Below are 12,432 nucleotides of genomic sequence, written 5' to 3' on the forward strand. Positions count from 1 at the left end.
TGAATCGGATATTGAAGAAATTAAAATTCCAATAGAAGAAAGTTTAAATATTGTTTTAGGGCTCAAAGTTTATTTCACAATTTAGGTAATAATAAAATGTTACAATTATTAAATGATTTTGAAAGGAAAGTGTCCACTTTCCTTTTATTTTATAAAAGGAAATAATTCAACAAATAACAGAAACTATGTTACAGGAATATTTCAAAAAATAAAAATAATTTATAGATTTCAAATAAAATATTTTTAAAAGCTTTTATTTCTATTGTCCTATTAAAATTTTTGTTATATTATGATATATCTGACTTTTTTATATATTTCTGAAAGGCTCTATAAAAGACCAAATATATGTGGAACCAAAGGTGGTCATCTTAGAGAGTTTCACTGTAGTTATAGTGATGTTTAAGTATTTTTGATCACATCCTGATCCATTGGCTGAACTACAAAAATAATGATTGCCAGGAGAAATATAACCTTAAACATACAATCATAGCTCATTGGCTGGAAGAAGTAAAACTTTTTTTGAACTTTTAGTTTTCTGAAATAGTTTTCACATTTTTCAGCATCCACAATTTTTATTTTTGATTTTCTGATGAATAAAGATAGCTTTTAATTTCCACTGGAACTCACACATACCACAATAGTCATCCTCTGTTTAACCCCTTTGAACATGCACCTGCATTTCATTTTGAAGGTAATTTTAAATAATGTATTTATGTACAAATTGTCCAGAAAATCTTCTATAACTTATCTATATCTTATCTATAATTAATTTCCCAATTAATTTTAGATAAGAAAAGGTTTTATAAGAAATTTATAAGAAAGGTTGGTAAGAAAAGAGCTTTGAAAATTGGCAGAAAAGCTTAAACCTATTACTTTCAGTTAATTAGAAAATTTATTTAATTTGGGCTTACAAAAGTTGAAATTGAATAAATTCTCTAGATTTCTAGATATAGAAGTTGATAAAAGTGAATCAAGTGATATTACAGCATCAATAAAAGAGGCAAGTTTTTTTTGTTTTTTTTTTTTAATTCTCATGATTTTTGACAATAATTTCACTCTAATGTTGGGTAATTAAGTCAAGACAAATAAACATTTAAAAGCATTTATGTACAAAGCATTTATTTTTATAACACTTCAAAATTCCACAAAAAAACTCACTCCACAGAGTTCATCACCATTGGAAACCTGATACCCATAATTCATGTCCGTTTGGAAACCCACAACCATAAGTTGTTGGAACTTACGTGTAAAAGGGTTAAATATTTTATAACTAGATGTGTGTTTATTTTTCTCTCCATGATTGCTAGAATTTTGTTTTGGAGAGCTTCCCACTAAGGTTAGTCTCATTTACATTATTAAGTCAGCTTCACCATTTGCAAATTGTGATTTGTAGTTTTTTTTTTTAATTCTTTAAAAAATTAAAGAGATACAACCGAAAGCCTTTTCCATTGATTTCTAGTTCAGGTATACCATTCATTAATTTAATATTTCTTAGTGATCCAGAACTTCCTCTAAATTCTGGATTACCTGCAGGTCTTTGCCCTTTCCTGAAGGCCAGTACTTCAAATTGTTTGATCAAATGACAGCTTTTTAAAAACCACATATACATTAGTGTCCACTTTCACTTATTTTTGAACTGGAACTCTATCCCCATCTCTGAAACAAAAACAAAATAGGAGCTGAGTTTTTTTTTGTTTTGTCTTATATATTTAAGTCTAATATAATTCAAATATATTACATCCAAATATATATTTATCCAATAATATCTTGAAAGCCAGAAATCTAACTTCTCCCACCTCTGCCAAATGAAAAGACAATTCAGGAACTTTTAGAGTAGGCCACCGGCGGAATTACTTAACAAATACAGGTCAATATTGAAAAAAAAGCTGTGAGTTAGGGTTGAATTTGAAAGTGTCTGCAATTCTGCCCAGAAACTATAGGAGGGAGTATATGATGAGAGCCTTGTCGATAAATTCGGCTCTGGAGAGATTGTGCAAGGCTCAAGGGGTAGAATTTTTCTCAGCCTGGTCTGTGCTTGTTAACAGGAGAGGCTGTTCTACAGGGATGGGATACACCTAAATAGAAAGGGTGCAAGAATATTTGCTGATGCTATTGAGGCAGAGTTAGGTGGGTTGGAAAACTGCTAGCTTGGGGGGGATACACAGACTAATAGATTAACAGTAGCCGCTGGCAGAGGTGAAAGTGATTCTTGCACTGCTTCTATTGAAATGCGCAGCAGCTTGGAAAACAAGGTGCAGGGGATTCTAGAGACTGCTGGGAGTCATTGCAGAACAAGTAAATACATGGGCTGTGTTAGGATAGCTAAGAATAGAAACAGGTGCATGTATACTTGTGTGTACACCAATGCTAGGAGTTTGGTAAATAAATTTGATGAATTTGAGGTGTTAGTCAAAACTTCAAAGGCAGATATTGTTGGGATAACAGAGACATGGTGTCCCACAAATATAAGGAATGCAAAACTGGAATTTGGGGAGTACAATGTGTACAGGAAGGATAGACAGGATAGGAAGGGAGGAGGGGTTATGCTATTGTTTAAGAAACACAAAATCCAAGGAAGTACAGCCAGTTGACATGGCTGGACAGTGCAGTGTCGAGTCAGTTTGGCGTGACATAAGCACTGGGAAAGCAAAATTGAGAGTAAGAGTGTGTTATAGGCCTAATGGCTCTGGTGAGTATAATAAACAACTGTACAGAGAAAAAGAGTGGGCCAATAAATCAGAGTGTCTTATAATGGGGGGGATTTTAATTTCCCAGATATTGACTGGAATTTGTTGGTTAGTCACTCACACACTAGCAAGGCATTTGTGGATTTATTGGATGATTGTTTTGTACAGCAGCATGTTCGGGAGACAAGTAGAGGGAGTAATACTCTTGATCAGTAGTGATTCTTCATGCATTAAGAATCTGCAGATAAAGGAACTACTAGGTGGCAATGATCACAGTGTGCTGAAGTGGGATTTACTCAAAGAAGCAACAACCATCAGGGGTAAAGGGAAGGGTTTTTGCTTTCATAAAGGTGACTATGGTGGTCTGAAACAGTATTTAAATTCTATATAGCGGGACCAACTGATGATGTTACCAACAGCAAATTCAAAATGGGAAGGATTCAAAGAATTAATCTTGGAAGTTTTTTTTTTTTTTGGTAGTTTTTGGCGCATTGGCTTCTGTGGCCATAATGCACCTCCCAAGGTTTTTGCAGTACTTTGATCCAAGCCCGAGGCGGGATTCGAACCCACGACCATTGGGTTGCCAGGCAGGCACTTTACCCATCCGGCTAGCCCGGTCGACATCTTGGAAGCTACTAGGCTTTTCATACCAACTAAGAAATATTTTTCAAGATTTAGGCCTAAATGGATGTCAGATGAACTAATTAGACATGTGGTAGAGAAGAAAAATGCATGGAATACATATAAATTAGCAGGTGACACGGAAGCCTATGATAGATATAAGCTGGTCTGTAACCAAATTACAAAGGAGGTTAGGCAGGCAAAAGCAGATTACGAGAAATCTTTTGCAAAGGATGCAAAGAGTTCTTTACTTATGTAAACTCCAGAAGGAAGGGGATGAATCAGATTGGTCCACTTGATATCGATGGTTCAACTGTTGATGATCCTGGTCAAGTAGTTAACAAACTAAATGAATATTTTGCATCTACATCCACACATGAGGAGTTATTCAAGGAGGGGAATGCCAGAGGTGTATTAAACTCTGGCAGTAAGCAAGATAACCTTGTAATAACTGAAAGTAAAGTGGAGGAGAAATTGTTGAAGATAAACATAAGAGAGGCACCTGGGGTGGATGGAATCTATCCAGTTATATTAAAGGAGGCAGTAAAGGAAGTAAGCAAACCCTTAGCAATAATTATGAGAGCTACCTTGGACTCAGAGGAGGTACTCATGGACTGGAGATGTGCAAATGTGACCCCAATCCACAAAGGAGGATTCAAGGGAGACACAGGTAATTACAGACCTGTTAGTTTAGCTTCTGTTCAGGGGAAAATAATGGAGTCACTGGTTAAAGAAGTGATGCAGGATCATCTAGACAAGACTGCAGCAATAATTCAGACACAGCATGAGTCTGTTAAGGGGAAGTCTTGTCTGACAAATTTATCCAGATACTATGATGTGGTCACAAAGGAACTGGATGCAAAGAATAATTTTGATATCATATATTTGGATCTTACAAAAGACTTTTGATACTGTTGCACATGGAAGACTGCTGCACAAATTGGAGCAGTGTGGCATTGGAGGCAAATTGCTGCTATGGATAAAGGGATGGTTGAGTGAGAGAAGACAGAGTGGTAATCAATGGACACTGCTCTTCGTGGACTAATGTTATTAGTGGAGTTCCCCAGGGTTCAGTGTTGGGTCCATTCTTGTTTTTCTGTATTTATTAATGATATTGAATGGTATATCAGGCTTAATGTCCAAGTTTGCAGACGATACATTGGTCAACAGGATCGTTAATGACACTAATGACAGTACACTGCTGCAACAGGATCTAGAAAAGTTGAGCAGGTGGGCTGAGAGGTGGCAACTGAAGTTTAACATTGACAAATGTAAAGTATTGCATATGGGAAGCAGTAACCCCAGAGTAATGTATGAACTGTGTGGTACTACACTGACAGTGGTAGAGAGTGAAATGGACCTGGGGGTAATTGTGCAGGCAGATATGAAGTTTTCTGAGCAGTGCAGACAGTCTGCTAGAGTAGCTCGTCGTGTCTTATCAACGAAATACAGGAATTTTTCTAGCGGGGATAAGGAGGTGATTATCCCCTTGTATAAGGCGATGGTCAGGCCACACCTTGTGTACTGTATACAGGTCTGGAGGCCTCAATTTAAGAAGGATGTAGAGCTGTTGGAACGAGTACAGAGAAGGGCAACAGGATTAGTGAATGGAACAAAGGGTTGCTCTTACGAAGAAAGGCTTAAGTTTTGCAAATTACAGTGTCTGGAGACTAGGCACCTGTGAGGTGATCTGATTGAGGTGTATAAAGCCTTGAATTGTTTGAGAATGCTGATGGGATTCTTCCTCTTGCTCAGAATAATCGCCTGAGAGGGCATAAATTCAAATTGAGGAAAAACAGTTGTAGGACAGATGTGTGGAAGTTTGCCTTTAGCCAGTTGGTGGTTGATTGCTGGAACAAACTTCCACCTGTCATTGTAGAAGTTGATAGATTAAACAGATTCAAGGCAGAACTAGACAAACATTTGGAGAGAGTAGATGGGTGAGATGAGAAGGGTGGTTTTTTTTTTTTTTTTTTGGCTGATGCCATATAAGCTTGCTTTCTTGCATCATGTGTCTTTGCTAATGCTAACTTAACAGAAGGCCTACACTCTAAATAAACAGTGAACTTTCATTACACATTGATAAATTTAATCCTGATGATCAGATTCACACATATCTGTATCTGCAAATTTGCTATTAAAAGTTATATATAATTGACATAAAAGATGTTACCAAACTCTAGTAAAAGCTAAATGCTACTGAATTCCAGTAAAAAGATGAGCCTTTAAATCATAATTATATTTGATTTACAAACATATAAAAATAAACTGATCATTCTGGGGAAGTGCAAAAGTTAAGCTTAGTTTACTTCTAAATACCAAAATTATGTGGAAAAATTATGGGATGGGCCCATTTCAATATATTTTCATATTTCAGACAATGTTATTAGCCTTTTCTGGATTATGTAAGTACACATATGCAAGTCCTTTATAGTCCCTGAAAAGGTTATGTGTATATTTTTTTCAAGGTCACTTAAAATAATTTTTGTTTATGAATTGTCTTAAAATCTTGCAGTAAGTGTCGCCATCTCTTATCTATGTTTCTATGCAATGTTCTCCCCAGGACCTATCAAATAGGCACACCGCCTGGTGAATTGAACTGACTGACTTGATTGACTGCCTGCCTGGCTAAAATTTAAGTGATTCTCGCAGTACTGTATCGTACTGCTCACTGATCTCGATAAATATTAATTCAAGCATACTATGCGATTGAGGTCGATGCGATAGGAGCATATAATGTTAAATTATGCAATTAATTTTTCTCTGGATCGCTTAAGTCACATTTATAAATAACAGAAAATTTTATAATATTGCAAAGTATTACACCTCCCCACCAGGGTGTTTCATAATGCTGCCTGGCTGGCAAATTTTTCTGGGGAGAACACTGTTATGTAAATGTTAGACACAGTTTATAATAGAATGGCAGTGCTAAAATTGAAGGACATTGCAGCTGCCATTGTCTGATTTTTGCCTTAAGTCAAAATTTTCTACAATTCAGATCCAGAAGTTGATGAAATTGAACTAAGTGATAAATAAATAAATGTATGAGATAGTATTACATCAAAAAAGAAGTTAAGGAGATTTTTATGAATTTATGATTTTTTTTGCAATTTTTTTTAATTATGATTAATTTTTTAAATAATTACACTCTAAAATTGGGGTACCAAGTCAGAATATAAATAACTTAATATTTAAAGCTTTATGCACAGTTTTCATTTTTACGAAATTTTGAAATTTCATGGAGAACTCACTCCACAGAACCCACTGCAAGTGAAAACTCATTGTTTTGGCCTAGACATATAGAAGAAACTTAGTCCAGAAAAAGTTAAAACAATTTATTTTATATACAAACTTTGTTACTGTGGTGATATTTTGAGAAACTACAGTTGCATAAGCTGAGAGATTTGGGAGAACAGCAAAAAAAAAATATATATATATAATAATAATAAATAAATAAAATAATAAAAATTAAAGCATATATGATGACTATTTCCCACTTACCTATAACTGCATCACCAATACAGAAAGTGGTGAACAATTCTATGAGCAACGCAATGCCAATAGCTTCTCCAAGATACTAATAAAAAAATAAGTCAATAAATACAAATACAAACATACATACACAAATAATATATATATATATATTTTTTTTTTTTTATCTGTTTATGAAGTAAAATACTTTAAGTTTTTACTGCTTAAATATTTAAATAATGAATAGCAATGATTTTGATTCTCCACCAACCACCATGGGTAATTAAGCTTGGGCATCTACAGCTTAGAACTAGCCTTTTTAAAACACACAAATGAAATTTTTTTCTGTGATGCATTCAGACAATATTAATATCATTTAAATCATTTTTTATGATACTTGGACATGATTAAGTATTAAGGATTAAAGATTTCAAACTAAGTTTAAGCCAATCACACACACACACACACACACAGACAATGATAAAGGACCATAAGAAGACAATGTGGTCCAGATTTACGTAATTCTGTGCCATATTTAATCTAAGAGATTAAATATGGCACAAAAGAATACAAAATTTCAATAGTTTGTTGTCAGTTTCATTATAAATTACAACAGAAGAAAATTCCATTTTGGTAAATACATATTTACAGTCCAAGTCATTGTACAACAGTTTGATGTATGTGACTAAGTGCATCAGAGTTTGGCATAATAGAAAATTTGGTGCATGACATTTTGCTGTGTGTGACCATTTGGTGAAAGACAACTGGTAGCTATGACAATTCAGTGTATCACAACAGAGATCAGAGATTAACAAAATCAATGAGGTAAAAAGTTTAGGAAGGAAGAAAAATTTTGGCAACTTAGAAAAGAAGGATGCAGAAATAGCCTAAAAAAAACAAAACAATCTTAATTTTTTTTTCTTTCTTCTACTTTGTGTTAATAAATTTCTTCTTCATCCTTCTCGACCTGTAACCAACTAATCCTAGTTACTTGAAAAACATGGATTTCAAATGACCCCCTCCCAAAAAAAAAAAAACTTTAAAAGTATTTCTTTACATTCTGTCTCCATACTAACTGCCTTTCAGGTAGCATTATGGTTAGGATCCATGCCATGTCGAAAATGAGATGGTTGGATTGGAATTCCATCAAAAAGGAGCAATTTTTATGGGTGGGTGGGTATTTGGTTCCCTCCCACAATTGGTAACTCAGGTTTTTTATAAAGCAAACAAGGCAAAGGGACAATACAATATATGCAATTCACAGGCATTATATACAGATACCTCATGACCTTAGTTGTTTTGTGCAAAAATAAACACCCCTTTAATTATCATCCACCATACTGTCTTTTGGCATATCATCCCTTAGTCAAGAGCAATGAGAACTGCCACGGGCCCCTGGTGAAAATGCCTCACTGGGCAAGAGTGCTTTTTCGTGTAGGGGACTCCGACTCCAATTCTAACCCTACACAACCTCCAGGGAAGCATATCTGCCTATCCTTAACCCATCGGTATTAGCCTACTACTAACTTCTTTCAATAAAAATTATAGCATGGGTTGCAAACCGAATGTCAGAAGATGCGTATTAGCCAACCAGCATTCATTAATGATCTTTACTTTTGGTCTCTGGAACAGTCAGCCTCCCCCATGTGTATTTCCTAGAAACTGCAACTTGCAGAAATTAAGTAAAATGTGAACAAGGTTCTTCTATATCCCGATCTTTAACCTGTCCAATAGCACTTTTTAAATAGGATCACCTAAAAAACAAAGTAGAATGTGCATTAGAAAACAAAGGTAGATAGTATGCTCCACCAAATATATAAAATATCAAGAATGGTATCATGATGACTAAATTCACCATTTACAGCATGGCATGTTAAAAGTTTGCATTTTCTGCGTTGCTTCGCCTTGCATCGAATTCTCCCAATTCCCTTAACGAATTGTTGTAGCCACCATCTTTCACCAAATTGACATATACACTGAACTGTGGTGCACCAAACTGACGTATTCAACATTAAATTCAACAGCAAGTAATTTTGTATTTTGTAAAATGACAATAAGGCAATTTTAAATAAGGTGAAAGTGACAATTTGTATTGTCACGTTTCACAATGTTGCTTTCCGAACAAGATCTATTAATTTTGGTTTTTATCAGTCTCAGAGACTATAGAAACGATTTTTGATGTACAGATGATACAGCTTTATCAAGAAACAATAAGACTGTCACCTACCAGCTTTCTGGACATCATACAGCCACCAACTTTTGGCTTTCAAAAAGATGATAATCAGACAGTTGTAAGCAGCAGGAAAACAAGAAAATTTTGGGATAAAATAGTTTGTTTTTATTTTCCCAAAATGTAGGGGTTTGCTGTAAAAAACAGGACATTTTTATAAATTTCACACTGCACTAGAAATTAAATTTCACTGACAAAATGTCCATTTTATATTAAAATACAACTGCAGGACTGTTTAGTAGCACAGTATGCTTTCAAATGTTAGCTTATATAGGATTTCTTCATCTGTGAATTTCTGTTTGAATTATCTGTCAGGTTGGTTGGTTGATTGGGGATTTATTTGGCACATCAGCATCTATGGCCATAGTGTGCCATACATATGGTAAGTATGGATATCTGTCAGGCATCAAAATAATTATGACTGCTTCAAGAAAGATATTACTGCAAATTTTTATACGTTGTTTTATAAGCAGTCTTCAGAAATGTGGAGTCAAAGTTTGCATATAACAATGGTATTTTCTGTTCAGACTTGGCAGTCAAGAGCATTTCTAAAGCTTTGCCAGAAAAAGAAGATCTGAATGCAGTTTTTTTTTTTTTTTTTTATCTGTTTAAATATTGTGATACTCAGCACTGCTATGAGAATAGTTAAAATTCCAAGAATGCTCATGGATAATTTGTTACATTTCATGCTTCATTGTGCATTTTTCAGTTTCCAAACAAGGGCCACTGTACATCAAGTTTTTCTTCATTCATAATAACATCTGGTACATTGTCACAGGGAAATAGATAAAACTAATACTCCCAAAATATCTACTGCTTCATTTATTTCTTTATCTTTAATGTCACCAAAAAGTACTGAAAACTTGCCCAAAAAAAATTCAGTTTTGAAAATGATGCATTGCCAATTTGATGACATTTTTGCTACCTCAACATTTTTTCAATGGAAACTTGTGCACCATGTAGCCCATAAAGTATTGCACTTCCTTATTGAACAGAAGAAAAGAGCAGTCTCCTGTTTTAGATTCTCCAAGACCTTGGCAGTAGAAATGTGTAACTAGACTGGTAGAAAACCAGTCTAGTTACACATTTAATCAAAGTGGGCCAACATACACCCAAGTTCTCAAAATCTCTTTTCACTTCTGTGGATGCATCTGTTAAAAATGTTTAAATCTATCTTTCCCACTTCCTTCTATATAGCCATAAATGTTTCTAAAATATCCATCCACTTTCCTTATGCTTATCTGTTTTCTATTTACTAACATAAATTGAAAAATCACATCCACATGCAGTACACAAATCAAATGTACAAGTGAAATGTGTTCATCATCATCAGCCATTTTCAATTCACTACAGGATGAAGGCCTCTCCAGCAACTTTCCAGTTCCAAGTGAAATGTGTTACCTTTTTCAAATTTTAAAATAGATGGAAAACCTTGTGTATATATGTCTTCTGAAATTGTCATATTTATTTGAAATCTTATTGAAAGATATTGCTAATTAATTAGCTTCATACCACACACGGTATGATGAAAAAGTCACATATTACAAAGAACATGGCTATTACCCCACATTTCTATTTTGAAACAGATTAGCACAACTGACAATCAATTCAAGAATAGAACTTTCAAAGTAATTGGTTGAAATCTGTGTTTATGATCCAGAATTTCTGAAAAAAGCAATACTGATATGAGATAAAATTTGATATCTTTGCAACCCACTGACAAAAAGCACAACAATCCTCTGAGCAGGTTATTCATGAAGAAAAACATTCTAATTGACCTGGTTTAAAGTTTTTGCTACAATTACTTTTTAACTATAAATATATAATTCATTATGAATTTATGACAGCAGATTGTAATGTACATAAGAATATGCATTTAGAAATCATTGAGCACTTGAAATCTGAAAGAAGTGACCCAATGTGGGCAAGGAAAAATTGGATATTATTCCAAGACCATATCCCTGCTCATCATGCTACAATAATTTCTAATAATACCTTTCCAAGTATTCTGTAACTATTCTTAGAATATCCTCATTATTCACCTGACTCTGACTTTGTGTTTTTTTTTCCCTCACTGACCAAGGAAGGGGAAACAATTTTTCTGTGAAGCAGAAGTTATGGCATCTACTATGACAAATGCAATTGTTATTTTTAAAAAATGAAAAATGTTATTTTCTCAAATATATTGGGGAAAACATGTAAACAGCCATAGTTATTATTTGGAGAAATATGATGTCCAATTATCTATAAGTATTATATGTTTTAAAAATAAAACAAAAAAAAAATCAGTCCTATAATTTTTTTTTTTTTTTTTTATTCTGCCTTCTATTCAAATATATATACATATTTTTCTCCTCTCGTTCCATCTGATGTAATTTTTTTGTATGTGCACTATGGATATACTACTTTCTACTGTCTGTCTCTCACAGCAAAAACTATCTCCATCCCATCTCCTTCAATTCAATACAAAACAAATACAGTACAAGAAATTCTAAACGTCTCTAAAATAATATGGAAAAAAAAAAATTTCGATTTATTTTATAAACAGACAGGCTTCTTACCCCTTCTTATATGCCATAAAGAATATATAAACGAAACACGCATACTTTTCTGTATCGTTCACTTTGCCAAATGTAGGAATACAAAATATCTACATACTAAATACTGCTTCTCTCGAAACTTACGCGTATTACAATTCAACACAACCGCCATCTTTTTAATTTCACGCATAGCATTGTGGTCGACTGCTTCCAATCCAAAATGGCTGCTGGAGGGTGTCTGCTGTGTGGGTGTAGTGTAAGTCGCTGTCATTTATTATTATTATTATTGTTCTTATTTTAAATTTATTATTAAATTCAAAAAGAATGTAGGGATAATGTGCTTATGTTATCAATTTGCATCATTTTTAACAGTGATAAGTGACGTCAGTGTATTCTAGTATCAGTTCCACGGTTATATCGGTACCTATCATGAGAGGTTGCTAGGTTGCTCTTGTGCTCCTCCAGTGCTCCTATTGATGCGTTTGGTGAAGAACGCTTTTGTGGGTGTTCTGTATCCTGGTGCCTTAGTATTGAATCAGCTTCCGACTGATACGGAAATATGACAACAGGATTCACATTTTTGAATTAATACTTAAGATCATATTTTTTTAGTTTCCTCTGACATATATATTTATCATTTGGAATAATCGATCTTATTTAGCATTCATAAGCATGCTTATTTGTTTGCGTAAGGTAATCAAGGGGTTTTAATTGATCATTTTAACTTAAGTAGGTCTAACTTTCAGAAAAACGTTATGAGGAAAGAAATGTAACTGATGAATTAGTAGTTAACGTATAAAGAAGGGATATAAAGTCGAGAACTAGGCACGGCAAACCATCCGTTTCTTGTAATATCAACATATAAGCATATGTAAATAGGCGT

General features: G+C 34.1%; 1 long non-coding RNA gene across 1 annotated transcript; it reads right to left on the reverse strand.

Moving 5' to 3' along the window:
- Window positions 1–1,073: 1,073 nt before the first annotated feature.
- Window positions 1,074–11,711, reverse strand: LOC150079030 (uncharacterized). The gene is made up of 3 exons (XR_016547562.1): window positions 11,571–11,711; window positions 6,810–6,885; window positions 1,074–1,656 (listed from the first exon to the last, which is right to left on the reverse strand). It is a non-coding gene; the product is annotated as an uncharacterized LOC150079030 (long non-coding RNA).
- Window positions 11,712–12,432: the final 721 nt, after the last annotated feature.

Source organism: Mastigoproctus giganteus, chromosome 10 (assembly GCF_048544385.1).
Source record: "Mastigoproctus giganteus isolate SK-2022 chromosome 10, ASM4854438v1, whole genome shotgun sequence".
Taxonomy (NCBI): domain Eukaryota; kingdom Metazoa; phylum Arthropoda; class Arachnida; order Uropygi; family Thelyphonidae; genus Mastigoproctus; species Mastigoproctus giganteus.